Genomic DNA, 16,463 nt, shown 5'->3' with positions numbered 1-16,463 from the left:
GTAACTTGTTATACATTAGTTAACTTGAATATGGAAGGTGCTCAAAGCTTTAGTTTATCGGGGATTCTTAAGAGCTGCACTATTAACATTTTGGGGTGGATAATTCTTCTTAGGGGCCGTCTTGTGCATTACAGGATGTTCGGCAGCACTTCTGGCCTCTACCCACTGGATGCTACCCACTAGCACTTGCCCAGTGTGACAACCAAATCATCTCCAGACATTGCCAGGTATTAGTAGGGCAGAGAGGGACACATAATTATACTTTTCCCCACTTGTTGAGAACCACTATGTTAAAGAATTGAATTACTAATTTATAAAATAGAATAAAGTAGAATGTTTGGTTCCCTGGGACTGAAGCCATTTGTTAGTTTCTACTTCCATATCTGACATTCTCATAATTCTTAGTTTGCTACTTAGAGTGTACTGTGCTCTATCAGCTTCAGCTAGCATTCACGTATACCTTCTGTGCACTTTTTTTTTTTCTTTTTTGAGATGGGGTCTCACTCTGTTGCCCAGGCTAGAGTGCTGTGGCACAGTCTTGGCTCACTGCAACCTCTGCCTCCCAGGTTCAAGTGATTCTCCTGCCTCAGGCTAACTAGTAACTGGGACTACAGGTGTGCGCCATACACACACACCACACCACACACCATACCACACCCATCTTTTTAGTAAAGACGGGGTTTCACCATGTTGGCCAGGCTGATCTCGATCTCCTGACCTCATGATCCACCCGCCTCAGCCTTCCAAAGTGCTGGGATTACAGGCGTGAGCCACCGTGCCGGGCTCTTTCTGTGTGCTTTCATTGAAAGAGCTAGGGGCTGGGCGCGGTGGCTCATGTCTGTAGTACCAGCACTGTGGGAGCTGAGGCAGAAGGATCGCTTGAGCCCAGGAGTTTGAGACCAGCCTGGGCAATGTAGGAAGACCCCATCTCTACAAAAAATCAAAAAATAAAAATTAGCTAAGCTACTTAGGAGGCTGAGGTAGGAGGAACATTTGAGCCTGGGAGGTCAAGGCTGCAGTGAGCTATGATCATGCCATTGTACTCTAGCCTGGGCCACAGAGCAAGTCTCAAAAAAAAAAAAAAAAAAAGCTAGGGCCTGAGCCTTTGGCAGGCTAGCTTCTTGTCCTCATAGAAGGCATTCTGTCAGCTTCTGTGCCTTGATTTTGCTTGCTCTGGGAGTCAAGTTCCTTGAAAGCTGAGTAGTGCAAGGGTAAAGGAGGCGATGAGAAGCATTTAGGCTATAATAACAACAATAGGTAACATTTATGGAGCAGTTGCTATAGAACTGGCACTATGGTGAACAGGATTGGCAGGATTGAAAGGACAGGCTAGTCAGGGAACAGGACAGGGACCATCTGGTTTAGGTTAAAAGTTGGTTGTGCCTTTGACAAGCAAGGCAGTAAATGTAGCAGGAGGAGTGGGAAATGGAAAGGTGATGGTAAAACTTTTTTTTTTTTTGGAAACATAGTCTTGCTCTGTTGCCCAGGCTGAAGTGCAGTGATGCAATCTTGGCTCACTGCAACCTCTGCCTCCTGGGTTCAAGTGATTCTCCTGCCTCAGTCTCCCAGGTAGCTCGGATTACAGGCGCCCGCCACCATGCCTGACTAATTTTTGTGTTTTTAGTAGAGACGGGGTTTTGGTCAGGCTGTCTCAAACTCCTGACCTCAGGTGATCCATCCACCTCGGCTTTCCAAAGTGCTGGGATTACAGGCATGAGCCCCCACGCCTGGTCGTGAAGAGGTAAAACTTGAAGACCCTGCGGAGATGCCTCATGGGTCTGGTCCTTGGAGAGGGAGGTCTTGACTGGAGAGTTGAATTTGGGAATCGTCAGCAGTGATATGGAGCATGATCTCCTTGAGAGAAGTCACTTTTCATTGCTCCAGCTTAACTTCGCCTCAGTTCCAAGAAGCTGACAGCCTTAACCATCTCCTAAGAGTGGTAAACAGAGTGCCGTGGTCTGGATATTTGACAGAGGTGGGATGGTGCAAGGATGGAGAGCTCAATCTCTGGCAGCAGATTGCCATGTCCCAGACCTAGCTGTGTGGTGACCATTATCTTAGCCATGTGGTGAGAACATGAAGAACTCATTTCATCTTGTTAGATGCCTCACCTACCTTACGGGGTCATTGTGATAACCTTGTAATTTGATAACACGGCCAGGTATGATGGCTTATGCCTGTAATCCCAGCGCTTTGGGAGGCCAAGGAGGTTGGATCACTTGAGGTCAGGAGTTCAAGACCAGCCTGGTTAACATGGTGAAAACCATCTCGACTAAAAACACAAAAATTAGCCAGGCGTGGTGGTGCATGCCTGTACTCCCAGTTACTTGGGAGGCTGAGGCCGTTCAGTCGCTTGAACCCAGAAGGTGGAGACTGCAGTGAGCCGAGATTGTGCCACTGCACTCCAGCCTGGCCAGCAGAGGAAGACCCTGTCTCGAAAATAAATAAATAAATAAATAAATAAATAAATAAATTTGATAACATGTAAAGTGCATAGCACAGCACCTGGCTCTTACCCACGGTTAATGTCAGCTGTTTCAAGTTATTTTATACCTAAAGCTCCAAGTATAATGCTTGGCACGTCGTAGACACTTAGTGACTGGTCCATTTCTTTGGGGAGTACTTGTGTGGATGTGGCATGTCTTCACCAGCTTATTTATTTATTTTAAACAGAACCTTATTTCTAGCATCTAACTGCTGCCTCTGTGGTTGGCAAGGGTGACTTCACGAATGTTGTAAAGAAATACCTTTAAATAAATACTGAGGGTGAACTAATAATTCAACAAATATCTATTAAATGTTTACAACGTGCTTAGCACCCTTGGATGTTTTGAATGAGCTCAGGGGTCCTGGGGGCTGGAGGTGGCAGGGAAACCCGGAGCGAACCGGCAGTTGTGATCTAGCATGTTACAGTACAGCAGAGTTAATGTTAAGATGGGGCTAAAAACAGGGTGTTACGGCAGCAGAGGAACCCCTCGCTCAGTCTGTCAAAGTGGTTTCTCAGAAGAAGTGATGCCTAAGTTAGACATCCAAGAGGAGTGAGAGTGAGCCAAGAGAGCTTTCCAGACAGTGGAAATGAAACGTGTGGCCAGGTGGCGAGAGGGAAGATGGCACATGTAGGAAGTGGGTGGTGTTGGGTGTAAGAAAATTGGGAAGGGTAGTGGAGAGCCACAGTGGATTTTAAGCACAGAGTGGTGTGATCACATTGACTCTGGAGACACAGCATCCAGAGGGGAGTAGCCCAGGCATTTGGAAGATCACTCAAGAGGTGCCTCTGTAATTCAGCCAGGAGGTAAAAACAGTAGCCTTGGTACGGCGGTGAAGATAGAAGGGAAAGGACTTGAGAGATACTAAGAAGGCAGGAAGGGGGCGGGCACTGTGGCTCACGCCTGTAATCCCAGCACTTTGGGAGGCCGAGGCAGGCGGATCACCTTGGGTCGGGAGTTCGAGACCAGCCTGACCAATATGGAGAAACCCTGTATCTACTGAAAGTACAAAATTAGCCGTGCGTGGTGGTGCGTGCCTGTAATCCCAGCTACTCGGGAGGCTGAGGCAGGAGAATTGCTTGAACCTGGGAGGCGGAGGTTGCAGTGAGCCGAGATCTCGCTATTGCACTCCAGTCTGGGAAACAAGAGTGAAACTCGCATCTCAAGAAGGCAGGAAGGATAAGACTGTGATTAATTGGATGTGAAGGAGAGTGAGGAGTAGAGGTAACTCCCAGGTTTCTGCCTTGTTCAAGTAGGCAGATGGTGATGTCATTTTCCAAGACTGGGAAGGCATATTTAAAGACTTGGGAAATTTGGTTTTGGACTTTTGACTTTGGGACCTGTCCACTAGGCAGTTGAATATTTGGGTTCTGGAGCACAGGACAAAGATCTGGGCTAGAGAGATGGATTTGGGAATCTTCCCAGAAGGAATATGTTGCTCTTAGAAACAGAGAGGGCACAACACTTAAGGTCTGTTAGAGGAGGAGTAGCTCAAAGGGGCAACTAAGAATGGCCAGAGAGGTATGAGGAGAGCCAGCACTAGCGTCTTTTTGTGTTAGCAACCTACAGAGTTGCTTCACTTTGTAATGTGGTAACAGATAAAGGGAGCTAAAAAAGTAGAGTTCTAAGGAAGGTCTGAGCAAAGCACTGAATTTTCCAGGCATTTTCTCTTGCCTGGATAGATATTTTAAATTTATGAATGTTGAGAATAAAATTCTTCAAAGCATTTTTCTAGAGTGCATTTCTAAATATGGTTTGAGTCAGTCTGAACTGACTAAAAACATGGAAATGGTTGGGCTTTGAACTTCATAGACAATAACTTCACTAATCTGCCTAAAGAATTTCCTGTAGTGTCTCCACATTATCAAGGGTAGATATTTGGATTTACATTTTTGTGGATTGGAGAGGACTGAACATTTTCTGTGTTTTTTTTTCTTAGAAGAGGGAATTGTTTAGGAATGATTCATCTTTATATTTTTTTAACAGTTTTATTGAAATATAATTCACATACCATACAGTTTACCCATTTAAAGTATATAAATTGGTGGTTTTTAGTGTATTCATAGCAACCATCACCAATTTTAGAATATTTTCATCACTCTGCAAATAAACCATATACCCATTAGCAGTCATCCCTTATTTCCCCCATTCCACACCCCCACCCCCAGCCTTAGGCAACCATTAATTGACTTTTTGTTTCAATGGATTTGCCTAGTTGGTACAGTTCATATAAAGGGAACCATACATGGCCTCTTGGGTCTGGCTTCTTTCACTTAGCATAATGTTTTCAAGGTTCATCCATGCATCAGTACTTTATTCCTTTTCATGGCTGAAGAATATTCCATTGTATAGTTATACTACATTTTGTTTATCTATTTGTCAATTGATAGACATTTGAGTTGTTTTCAGGTTTTGGTATTATGATAATATTGCTCGAAACGTTCATATGCATGTTGGTGTGTAGGTATGTTTTTCATTTCTCTTGGATATATACCTAGGAGTAGAATTTCTTGGTCATGTGAAAATTTTTTGTTTAACTGTCTGAGGAACTGCCACTGTGTTTTCCGACATGTCTGTACCATTTTGTATTCCCCTGAGCAGTATATGAGGATTCCAAATTCTGTAACATTTTGCCAACACTTGTTATTGTCTGATTATCGTCATCCTAGTGGTTGTGAAGAGGTATCTCATTGTGGTTTTGATTTGCATTTCCCTGATAGTTAATGATGTTGACTGTCTTTTCATATGCTTATTGGCACATCTTCTTTGGAGGGTTCATCTATATTTGGTTTTTGTTTGTTTTTTTCTTTAGAGATGGAGTCTTGCTCTGTCGTCTAGGCTGGAGTGCAGTGGTGCCATCTTGGCTCACTGCAACCTATGTTTCCTGGGTTCAAGCAGTTCTGCCTCAGCCTCCTGAGTAGCTGGGATTACAGGTGTGCACCACCACGACCGGCTAATTTTTGTATTGTTGGTAGAGACTGGGTTTCACCATGTTGGCCAGGCTGGTCTTACACTCCTGACCTCAGGTGATCTGCCTGCCTCGGCCTCCCAAAGTGCTGGGATTAAGGGGTGAGCCCCCGCACCCAGCCCGTATATATTTGATCATCAGTTTTGGCAAGGTAAATTAAGTTGCAAGACCTGAAACTTTAAAGGAACAAACATACATATTTGTTTGTAGAAAGGAGGGGAAAAGAGTGTGTGTGTGTGTGTGTGTACATATGTGTATATGTACAGTGGAAGGTGCCATATACAGATTTGTAAAAGTTAAAGGACAGGCTCCCCAGAGAAATAGCCAGTGTGCTCCATCCACATCAAGCCTGAGCGTGAGAGGAGAGTTCTGGATAATCCTGTCACCTGGCTCTGACTTCGGAAGTGGAGACTGTGATCTCTGCCTTCTCCCTCATATCATCTGTCTTAAGGTCACAGATGCTGCAGCCACTGCCAGGTTTCCACAAGCCAGTCACCTTTCAGGTGGAGAGGTAGCTTGCTATAGCAGCCAATTTCTCAGGTTTGCACGACAGTGCCACTGAAACAATGGCTCATTCATGTCAGATTTCCAGAGACTCGGCCAGCACACTTGCGAGAATCCAGCTGTGAACAAGCCATTGCTGTCTTTAGGAGCTTATGTGCCAGGTGGTAACGTGTACATATGCAAATAAAATGGTAAGATGATTGCAAGTTGTCATGAAGACAAGACAGCATTGTAGGGGGGAGGTGACCCTAGATTAGACAGATTGGCTGTGGAAGGCTTCTCTGAGGGTGTAACACTTGTTTTTAGAGCTAAAGGATGATAGGAGCATCATGAGTAGGTGGGAGGCAGGAGCTTTCTGGATAGAGGCAGCAGCATGTGCAAAGAGCTTGGGGCACTAGAAGAACTGGAAGATGAATGGTGTGACTGCAGAATGATGAGCGAGGGTCAGGAGGCACAACATGAGGCTGGAGAGGTGGGCAGGGCTGTGCGGGTCTCAGTAAGGAGTTTGATTTTATTCGAAGTGCTGGGGACCATTGGGTATAAATTCTTTGTAAACTGCATGCAGAAGAGAGATTAAAAGGTTGGCAAAAAGGAATAAAAATGCAACTAACTGGAGGACCAAACTGGTAAAAATTGCCCCCAAGGGTCTATCAGAATCCTAATTCACTTAGGCTAATAAGATCAGTGGTTACTTATGAACAATACAATTGAAAAGACCTATGAAAAAACACGTGAAGTTTGGAGTTTCTCTGTCTCTCATGTTTCCTATAAGTTATTCGCTAGATATAGAGACTCGATTAGATTTTGATTCAGTATTTTAGGCAAAAATATTTTTTGGGTGGTGCTATGTGCTTCCTATTTTGTCACAATGATAGGCATATAATTATATGTTTAGTTCCCCACCTTAATGATGCTAAAAGTAATTAGTGGGTTCAGGTGTTATGCCTGATTCCTTCATCATAAACTTCCCCATCAAGTTTCACCATATCATTTTAACAGTGATTAATAATCATTGACTAGATACACTATTTCATTAGAGTTGCAAAATAATAGTTTTCCTAGCATTTCTTCTATATTTATGGGCTAGTTTTCTTTGATTAAGCTCTTTTCTAAATGGAAAAAAAAAAACCGATATAAAAGGAAAAGCAGTATAAATACTTGATTTCACCCCCACATCCCCAACAGTTTTCAGAACAATAGCTTGGTGCCTTAACACCTCCACAGATAGGTGACCCATGGAATTTTTCTTAGTATCATTTTTGACTCATGTTTTTTATTGTGGTAGAATATGCATACCATAAAATTTACAGTTTTAACCATTTTTATGTATACATTTCAGTGGCATTAAGTCCATTAACAGTGTGCAACCATCACCACCATCCATGTCCAGAACTTCTCAACATCCCAAACTGAAAGTCTTGGCCAGGCGCGGTGCCTCATGCCGGTCATCCCAGCACTTTGGGAGGCTGAAGAACTTCTCAACATCCCAAACTGAAAGTCTCGGCCAGGCGCGGTGGCTCCTGCCGGTAATCCCAGCACTTTGGGAGGCTGAAGAACTTCTCAACATCCCAAACTGAAAGTCTTGGCCAGGCACGGTGGCTCATGCCGGTAATCCCAGCACTTTGGGAGGCTGAAGCGGGTGGATCACCTGAGGTCAGAAGTTTGAGACCAGCCTGGACAACATGGTGAAACCCTGTCTCTGCTAAAAATACAAAAATTAGCCGAATGTGGTGGCATGAACCTGTAGTCCCAGCTACTTGGGAGGCTGAGGCATGAGAATTGCTTGAACCCAGGAGGCAGACGTTACAGTGAACCAAAATTGTGCCACTAGTATTCCAGCCTGGGCGACAGAGCAAGACTTTGTCTCAAAACAAAAGACAAAAAAGAAAGTCTTGCCTATTAAACAGTAACTCGGCATTTTCCCCTTCTCTCAGCTCCTGGTGAACAACCTCTCTTCTACTTTTTGTCTCCTAAAACTTGACTGTTTTAGGCACCTCATATATATGGAATCACACAGTATTTGTCCTTTAGTATCTGGTGTTTTAGCAGAGTGTCTCCAAGGTTCATCCATGTTGGAGCATGTTTTTAGAATTTATTGACAGGGTCTCTGTCACCCAGGCTGGAGTGCAGTGGCACGGTCAAGCTCACTGCAGCCTCATATGCCTGGGTTCAAGTGATCCTCATGCCTCAGCCTCCCAAGTAGCTGGAACAACAAATGTGCACCATCATGCCAAGCTCATTTTTAAATTTTCTGTAGAGACGGGGTCTTGCTATGTTGCCCAGGCTAGTCTCAAACTGGCCCCAAGCGATCTTCCTACCTCAGGCTCCCAAAGTGCTAGGATTACAGGCATGAGCCACGGCTTCCAGCCTTTCTTCCTTTTTAATGCTAAATAATAGTCCATTATATGGATATACCACATTTGTTTATTCATCTTCCATGGACATTTGGATTGTTTCCACCTTTTGACTATTATGAATAATGCTTCTGTGAACATGGGTGAAGAAATACCCGTTCACGTCCTTGCTTTCAATTCTTTTGCGTATATGTGGAGAAATTGCTGAATCACGTGGTAATTCCATGTTTAATTTTTTTAAGGAAGCACCTACTGTTTTCCACAGTAGCTGCACTATTTTATATTCCCACTAGCAATACACAGGGCTTCCAATTTCTCCATGTCCTTGCCAGCACTTTTTTGTTTTGTTTTGTTTTGGTTTTGAGACTGTCTCGCTCTGTGGCCCAGGCTGGAGTTCAGTGGCCCACTGTGATCTCGGCTCACTGCAACCTGTGCTTCCCAGGCTCTGGTGATCCTCCCACCTCAGCCTCCCAAGTAGCTGGGACCACGCCTGGCTATTTTTTTATTTTTAGGGTTTCTCCATGTTGCCCAGGCTGGCGATGGCCAGCACTTATTTTCTGTGTTTTGTTTATTTTAACATTAGCCATCCTAATGGGGTATGAAGTGGTATCTCATTGTCGTTTTGATTTGCATTTTCCTAGTTATATTATTCCTTAGTTGTACTGTCCATTCTTGCCTTGCTATAAAGAAATACCTGAAACTGGGTAATTTATAAACAAAAGTGGTTCAGTTGGCTGTACAGGAAGTATGGCAGCATCTGCTTCTGGGGAGACCTTAGGGAGCTTTTACTGTGGCAGAAGGCAAAGCGGAGCAGGCATCTTAAATGGCAGGAGCCGGGACCGAGAGAGAAGAGGGAGGTGCTACCCACTTTTAAACAACCAGGTCTCATGAGAACCCACTCCCTATTGAATACAAAGGGGAAAACCCACCACATGATCCAGTCATCTCCTCCCAGACCCCACCTCCAACATTGGGAATTACTATTCGACGTGAGATTTGGGTGGGGACACAGATTTAAACTATATCACTAGTGATTAGTGATGTTGAGCATCTCTTCATGTGCTTATTGGCTGTTTGTATATTTCTTGGTACAAAAGTCTATTCAAGTCCTTTGCCCATTTAAAAATTGGATTTTTGTGGTTGAGGTGTAGGAGTTTTTTATATATTCTGGATATTAATTCCTTTTCCCATATGTGATTTATAAATATTTTCGTCTGTGGATTGCTTTTTGCTCGTAATGTCCTTTGATGCATAAAAGTTTTAATTTTGAAGTCCAGTTTGTCTATATTTTGTTGCCTGTGCTTTTGGTGTCATATCCAAGAAATTATTGCTAAGTCTGAATTCAGTAATTTTTATATACTTAATGATTTTCACCCCTAAATGGTTATTCTTTTTGATGCTTAAGTTGTCCCATTATTGATCGTTAATGGAACTTATTTTTCGGGTTGACTCTAGGTGCTTTTGACGTGAGCCTAGTAGTCTTGTATGAGTTCACTGCTTTCTGGCTTGACAAGAAGTCCGGGGCTTATCAGAAAAATTTCTGATCCCAGCTCCAGAATCAGCCATTTCTTTAAGTAGTTCTGATTCTTTTTGGTGGGAAATGGTATTAAGGGCATTCATTACAACTAAGATGTGAATTCCAGTAGGTTTTTTTTTTTTTTTTTTTTTTTTTTTTTTAGTAGAACTAGGAAATACATACTTTATGGAAAGAAAAAGTATACCATGATTTCAGACTGATTTACTTCCAATTCAAATGAAGGATTAAAGGGTTTTTATAGCTTTGGTTTTTTTTTTTTTTTTTTTTTTTTTTTTGGAGACAGAGTCTTGCTCTGTCGCCCAGGCTGGAGTGCAGTGGCCGGATCTCAGCTCACTGCAAACTCCGCCTCCTGGGTTTACGCCCTTCTCCTGCCTCAGCCTCCCGAGTAGCTGGGACTGGGACTACAGGCGCCCGCCACCTCACCCGGCTAGTTTTTTTGTATTTTTTAGTAGAGACAGGCTTTCACCGTGTTAGCCAGGATGGTCTCGATCTCCTGACCTCGTGATCCACCCGTCTTGGCCTCCCAAAGTGCTGGGATTACAGGCTTGAGCCACTGTGCCTGGCCTGTATCTTTGATTTTATATTTGTCTTTTCTCATTTGTTGACAGTAACACCAGAGAGGTCCAGTCAAGACACGATTTTTATTCATTGATTGATGGAGACCACCTTACTCTGTCACCCAGGCTGGAGTATAGTGGTGCCATGTTGGCTCGCTGCAGCCTCAACCGCCTGGGCTCAAGTGATCCTCCCACCTCAGCCTCATCAGTAGCTGGGACTACAGGCATGCACCACCATGTCTGGATAATTTTGTTTGTTTGTTTGTTTGTTTTGAGACGGAGTCTCGCTCTGTCACCCAGGCTGGAGTGCAGTGGCGTGATCTCGGCTCACTGCACCCTCTGCCTCCCGAGTTCAAGTGATTTTCCTGCCTCAGCCTCCCGAGTAACTGGGACTACAGACGCCCGCCACCACACCTGGCTAATTTTTGTATGTTTAGTAGAGACGTGGTTTCACCATATTGGCCAGGCTGGTCTCGAACCCCTGACCTTATGATATGCCTGCCTCTGCCTCTCAAAGTGCTGGGATTACAGGCATGAGCCACCGCACCTGGCCAATTTTGTTTGTTTTTTATAGAAATGGGGTCTCAGTGTGTTGCCCAGGCTGGTCTTGAACTCTCAAGCAATCCTCCTGCCTCGGCCTCCCAAGGTGCTGGGATTACAGGTGTGAACCACTACACCTGGCCAAAACACAGGTTTAAACTTGAAATAATTCTCTGTGTGGCTATGCCACTAATTTGGTAAATAATATAGATTCATTTGTCTTTTAAGTTTTAGGGATATTTTTCTTTTTTATATTTGCTTTTTGCTTATATATTTATGTAGTTCTAAAGATAAAACCATAAGCAAGATAGATTGAAAGAAGTCTGGCTTTCCTCCCTGTCTTTGTTCTTCTCTGTACCTTGTAGGTAAACATTTTTGTTGGTTTTTGGTTTATTCTCCCATGGCTTATTTTAAAAGCTACAAGTCTGTGTGTCTGTGTGTTTTTGTATACCCTATACCTTACTTCATTCCCATTGTATTTCTTGCCTTGTTTTTATCTTGGCAATCATATTTCTTATTTCCAAGAATTCTTTGTTGATTTCTGCTTCCTTTATGATTTGTTTGCTTTTGTTTTTTTTTCCACCTGAGATGGAGTCTTGCTGTGTCGCCCAGAGCTGGAGTGCAGTGGTGTGATCTTGGCTCACTGCAACCTCTGCATCCTGGGTTCAAGCAATTCTTGTGCCTCAGCCTCCTGAGTAGCTGGGATTACAGGTGCCCACCACCACACCTGGCTAATTTTTGTATTTTTAGTAGAGACAGAGTTTCACCATGTTGGCCAAGCTGGTCTCAAACTCCTGACCTTGTGATCCACCTGCCTCAGCCTCCCAAAGTGCTGGGATTGCAGGCGTGAGCCACTGTGCCCAGCCCTACTTTTGTTTTAAGGATACACTATCTTTCCAACTCTGTCTGAGGAATACCAGTCAGAATTTCTTTTCAGATGTTTTTCTGGGACTTAAAATATAGGTTTTTCTGAGGTCTGGTTACCTTTTCATCTTAGTTGTCCTTTTTTATCCTTTTGGTTTTCCTTCACTGTCTGGTGATCCTTATCAATGAAGAACTGGGTTGTTTATGTAGGTAATTTGCAGGAGGTACCTCTGTTTTTCCAATAGTCCTTTTGCCTTAGTGAGGATTGGCTGATTGATCAGGAATGGGAATTACAGATAAAATCAGGTTGATTAGCCAGTTTCGCACTCCTGATTTCTATACCTGCTGACTCAAAGCTGGGCATTTATCCAGCTCCTCCAGGAAAAAGGGCTCTGCCTCTCTGTCCTCTTTTGGCCCCACGCGTTCTAAAAAGTGGCCAGCTTTGCTCTGGTCTGTCTTGTAATATAGGTTCCTCTGCTTTCTCTCCATCCTCTGGAAAATGGCCTGCAGTTAAATAGACTGTGGCCCTCAGACCTTCTCATTACTGTTTTGCTGAGATTCCCTTGTGAATGTCTTTATTGTTAAGTCGCTGGGATTTGGGGAGGATGGAGAGGTAAGTGCACGTGCCTGTTTACTTAGCCTGTTGTTTTGAAATGAAGCCCCTTTATGTCATCCCATTTCTGACAGCAGGACTGCTTGCCACTCTGTTTTCTCTATTGGCTTAATTAAGGACTGAAATGGATCTAAAATTATTCTCTGTATTCACAAATCATAGCTATCAGTCTTTAGTCAGATGGGAAAACTTAATTAATTCAGGGATTAAATTTCTCTTTATAGCTGCATGGTCCATGTAAGTAGAAGTTAGTTATCACTGAAATGTGTGATGCTTCCTGCCCTGCGATTGGTAGATTTCTGTTTGGTTCAGGGATTGGGTAACTTTTCAAGACCTTTCTGGTTTGTCAGTAACTTTTTTCCAGAGAAGCAGAAATAACAAGGTCTGCTTCCTTTGCTTGCTTTGTGGAAATGATAATAACATCATCATCAAACATTTAGTTCTTAATATGTGCCAGACATCATTCTAAGTGTTTTATATGTAGAAATCCTTTTAACTTAGTAACAGTGGTTACTATAATCCTTATTTTACAGATGATGAAACAGGCAGAGAGAGGTTAAGGAACTTGCTCAAGGTCAAGTTGATCCTGACAGAGCCAAGATCTCACCCAGTCAGTCAGGTGCCCAAGGCCATTATCTTCTTCACTTCAATATTCTGTCTTTCTAAAGGGAAGTGCTTCAAGAGATTTTATCAGGATGGCTGACCACTTTTCATGTTTTGTCAACCATAGGTATAAGAAAATCTCTAATACTGAGTCTGAGTCTTCATCTAGTTTCTTTCTTTCTTTTTTTTTTTTTTTTTTTTTTTTTTTTTTTGAGACGGAGTCTCGCTCTGTCGCCCAGGTTGGAGTGCAGTGGCGGGATCTCGGCTCACTGCAAGCTCCGCCTCCCGGGTTCCTGCCATTCTCCTGCTTCAGCCTCCCGAGTATCTGGGACTGCAGGCGCCCGCCACCATGCCCGGCTAATTTTTTGTATTTTTAGTAGAGACGGGGTTTCACTGTGTTAGCCAGGATGGTCTCGATCTCCTGACCTCATGATCCACCCACCTCAGCCTCCCAAAGTGCTGGGATTACAGGCCTGGCTTTTTTGTGTGTGTGTGATGGTCTCAGTCACCCAGGCTGGATTGCAGTGGCACAATCTCGGCTTACTGCAACCTCCACCTCCCAGGTTTAAGTGATTCTTGTGCCTCAGCCTCCCAAGGAGCTGGAATTACCGGCATGTGCTACCATGCTCTGCTAATTTTTGTATTTTTAGTAGAGACAGGGTTTCACCATGTTGGCCAGCCTGGTCTGGAACTCCTCGCCTCAAATGATCTGCCCGTCTCAGCCTCCCAAAGTGCTGGGATTACAGGCATGAGCCACCATGTCTGGCTTTCATCTAGTTTCAAGCATATTCTTTATTGCCTGAAATAGAAATCGCTGAAGACTCTTTAATTACAGAAATGAACATTTTAAATGATATAATTATGGCTTAATTCAGTTTTAATCTATTGAGAACCTTTGCAAATATTATGTTGAAAAGATGTTAATTAAAATGTTCTTTTCTGCTATGTATTTGATATTTTTAAGTAGCATTAAAACTTAAGAGTACATGACAAATCTCACAAGTTTTGGCTACACTAACTTCTGAGGTCTTTCACAATGCGTATTTATTTCCATGCAGCATGAATAGTGGATTCATAAATGGTGAATGTTTTCCCAGTGAAAATTCTTTTTAAGAAAATATGGAAAAGAAATGTCCTTAAATGGATTGAACATATTTTAGCCTGTCAGACAGATAAATATGGGGGTGGAGAAGCATGTGAAAAACATTTAGACAGCATTAGGAAGAATTTTATTAAAATAATGATAATAATAATAATAATTAGCTGGGCATGGTGGCATGTGCCTGTAGTCCCAGCTACTAGGGAGGCTGCGGTAGGAGGATAACCTGAGCCCAGGAGGCAGAGGTTACAGTGAGCTGAGATCACACCACTGTACTCCAGCCTGGCTGACAGAGCCAGACCCAATCTCAAAAAATAAATAAATTTAAAAAACAAATAAAATAATAAAATCCAGGTGTTCGTGTGTGTGTGTGTTCGTGTGTGCATTTTCAACATTCTGTTTCAGAAATGTTCAGTCATATACAACCATGGAGCAAGTGATATGATCCACTTCATGTACCCATCACTTAACTTCCAACAGTATTTTGTCAGGGCATATTATGATCACTGCCATGAAGACAAATGCTTAGGTAGGTATTACCACTTTCTCTGTACATTGTTTCTTGGCAAAATGCCATTTGAAAATGATAGAACTCGGGCAGGCATGATGGCTCATGGCTGTAATCCCGACACTTTGGGAGGCCGAGGCAGGCAGCTCACTTTGAGGTCAGGAGTTTGAGACCAGCCTGGCCAACATAGTGACACCCTGTCTCTACTAAGAATACAAAAATTAGCCAGGCATGGTATCGGGCACCTGTAATCCCAGCTACTCAGGAGACTGAGGCATGAGAATTGCTTGAACCCAGGAGGTAGAAGTTGTAGTGAGCCGAGATCGTACCACTGCACTCCAGCCTGGGCAACAGAGCGAGACTTCATCTCAAAAAAAGAAAAAAGAAAATGATAGAACTTGAATGTATTTCAGTTCCATGACTTTTTTATTTTTTTGAGGTGGAGTCTCACTTTGTTGGCCCAGGCTGGAGTGCAGTGGTGCGGTCTCAGCTCACTTGCAGTGAGCTGAGACCGCACCACTGCAAGCTCCACCTCCCAGGTCCACGCCATTCTCCTGCCTCAGCCTCCTGAGTAGCTGGGACTTCAGGTGCCCGCCACCACGCCTGGCTGATTTTTTGTATTTTTAGTAGAGACGGGGTTTCACCGTGTTAGCCAGGATGGTCTTGATCTCCTGACCTTGTGATCCAGCCGCCTCGGCCTCCCACAGTGCTGGGATTACAGGTGTGAGCCACTGTGCCCGGCCAGTTCCATGACATTTTTTTAAAAAGTCAACACTATCTAGTTTTGATTACAACAAAGATCTACACAAGAACACCAAATCTGTTAAGAATTAGAGAAAACCAGTTTTCATGTTTTAAATGTTTTTTCTCTCTGCTTGGTTAGGAACCCCAGGCATGATTGTGTTACTTGAGCAGTCTCATTAGAAGCAATTATGTTACAAACAGAACTTTTCATTGAACTGTCTAACCAGCCCCTTGGTTCTCAGAAAATGAGTTGTGGCCGGGCACAGTGGCACACACCTGTAATCCCAGCACTCTGGAAAGCCGAGGCAGGTGGATTGCTTGAGCTCAAGAGCCTGAGACTGGTGAAACCCTGTTTCAAAACAAACAAGACAAAACAAAACAAAAAAACTTATTTATCACTTTGGAGGGGAGGTGCCTTTCTGTATTATCATTATATTTTGAGACGGAGTCTCGCTCTGTTGTCCAGGCTGGAGTGCAGTGGCACAATCTCGTCTCACTGCAAGCTTCGCTTCCCGGGTTCACGCCATTCTCCTGCTTCAGCCTTTCTAGTAGCTGGGACTACAGGTGCCTACCAGCACACTTGGCTAATTTATTATATTTTTAGTAGAGATGGGGTTTCACCGTGTTAGCCAGGATGGTCTTGATCTCCTGACCTCGAGATCTGGCTGCCGTGGCCTCCCAAAGTGCTGGGATTACAGGCGTGAGCCTCCGCGCCCGGTCTTTCTGTATTCTTGAATGCACAGGAATATTGGTGAGAATCCCTGAGTTGCACTATAGTCAGCATCATCAGGCATCCTCATTCTTGTGGCTCTCAGCAGATTTTCAGCGGACCCCCAGTTTGGCGCTCAAATTATAGGAGACATCAGAATCATCTGGGGAACTTGTTAAAAAAGTGTATTCTCCAAAAAATTAGCAGGATATGGTGGTGGGCGCCTGTAGTCCCAGCTACTCGGGAGACTGAGGCAGGAGAATGGCATAAACCTGGGGGATGAAGCTTGCAGTGAGCCGAAATTGCGCCACTGCACTCCAGCCTGGGAGACAGAGCAAGACTGTCTCAAAAAAAAAATATATGTATTCTCTGCTTCT

At 43.7% G+C, this 16,463-nt stretch overlaps 1 protein-coding gene across 4 annotated transcripts in view; it reads left to right on the top strand.

The window, feature by feature from the left end:
- GARRE1 (granule associated Rac and RHOG effector 1) overlaps positions 1-16,463 on the top strand; it is a 96,389-nt gene that overhangs the window by 16,623 nt on the left and 63,303 nt on the right. Inside the window, exon 1 of one of the 4 annotated variants that reach the window (XM_073016663.1) lies at positions 5,254-5,605. The exons of the other annotated variants lie outside the window; for them this stretch is intronic. The gene's annotated coding sequence lies outside the window, so the exon portion shown is untranslated. Of the gene's footprint in view, positions 1-5,253; positions 5,606-16,463 lie in introns of those variants that run through there. 4 annotated transcript variants of the gene reach the window in all.

Source organism: Chlorocebus sabaeus, chromosome 6 (genome assembly GCF_047675955.1).
Source record: "Chlorocebus sabaeus isolate Y175 chromosome 6, mChlSab1.0.hap1, whole genome shotgun sequence".
Classification (NCBI taxonomy): Eukaryota; Metazoa; Chordata; class Mammalia; order Primates; family Cercopithecidae; genus Chlorocebus; species Chlorocebus sabaeus.
Note: the sequence above shows the minus strand (reverse complement) of the source record. Positions and strands in the feature narration are given on the sequence as shown.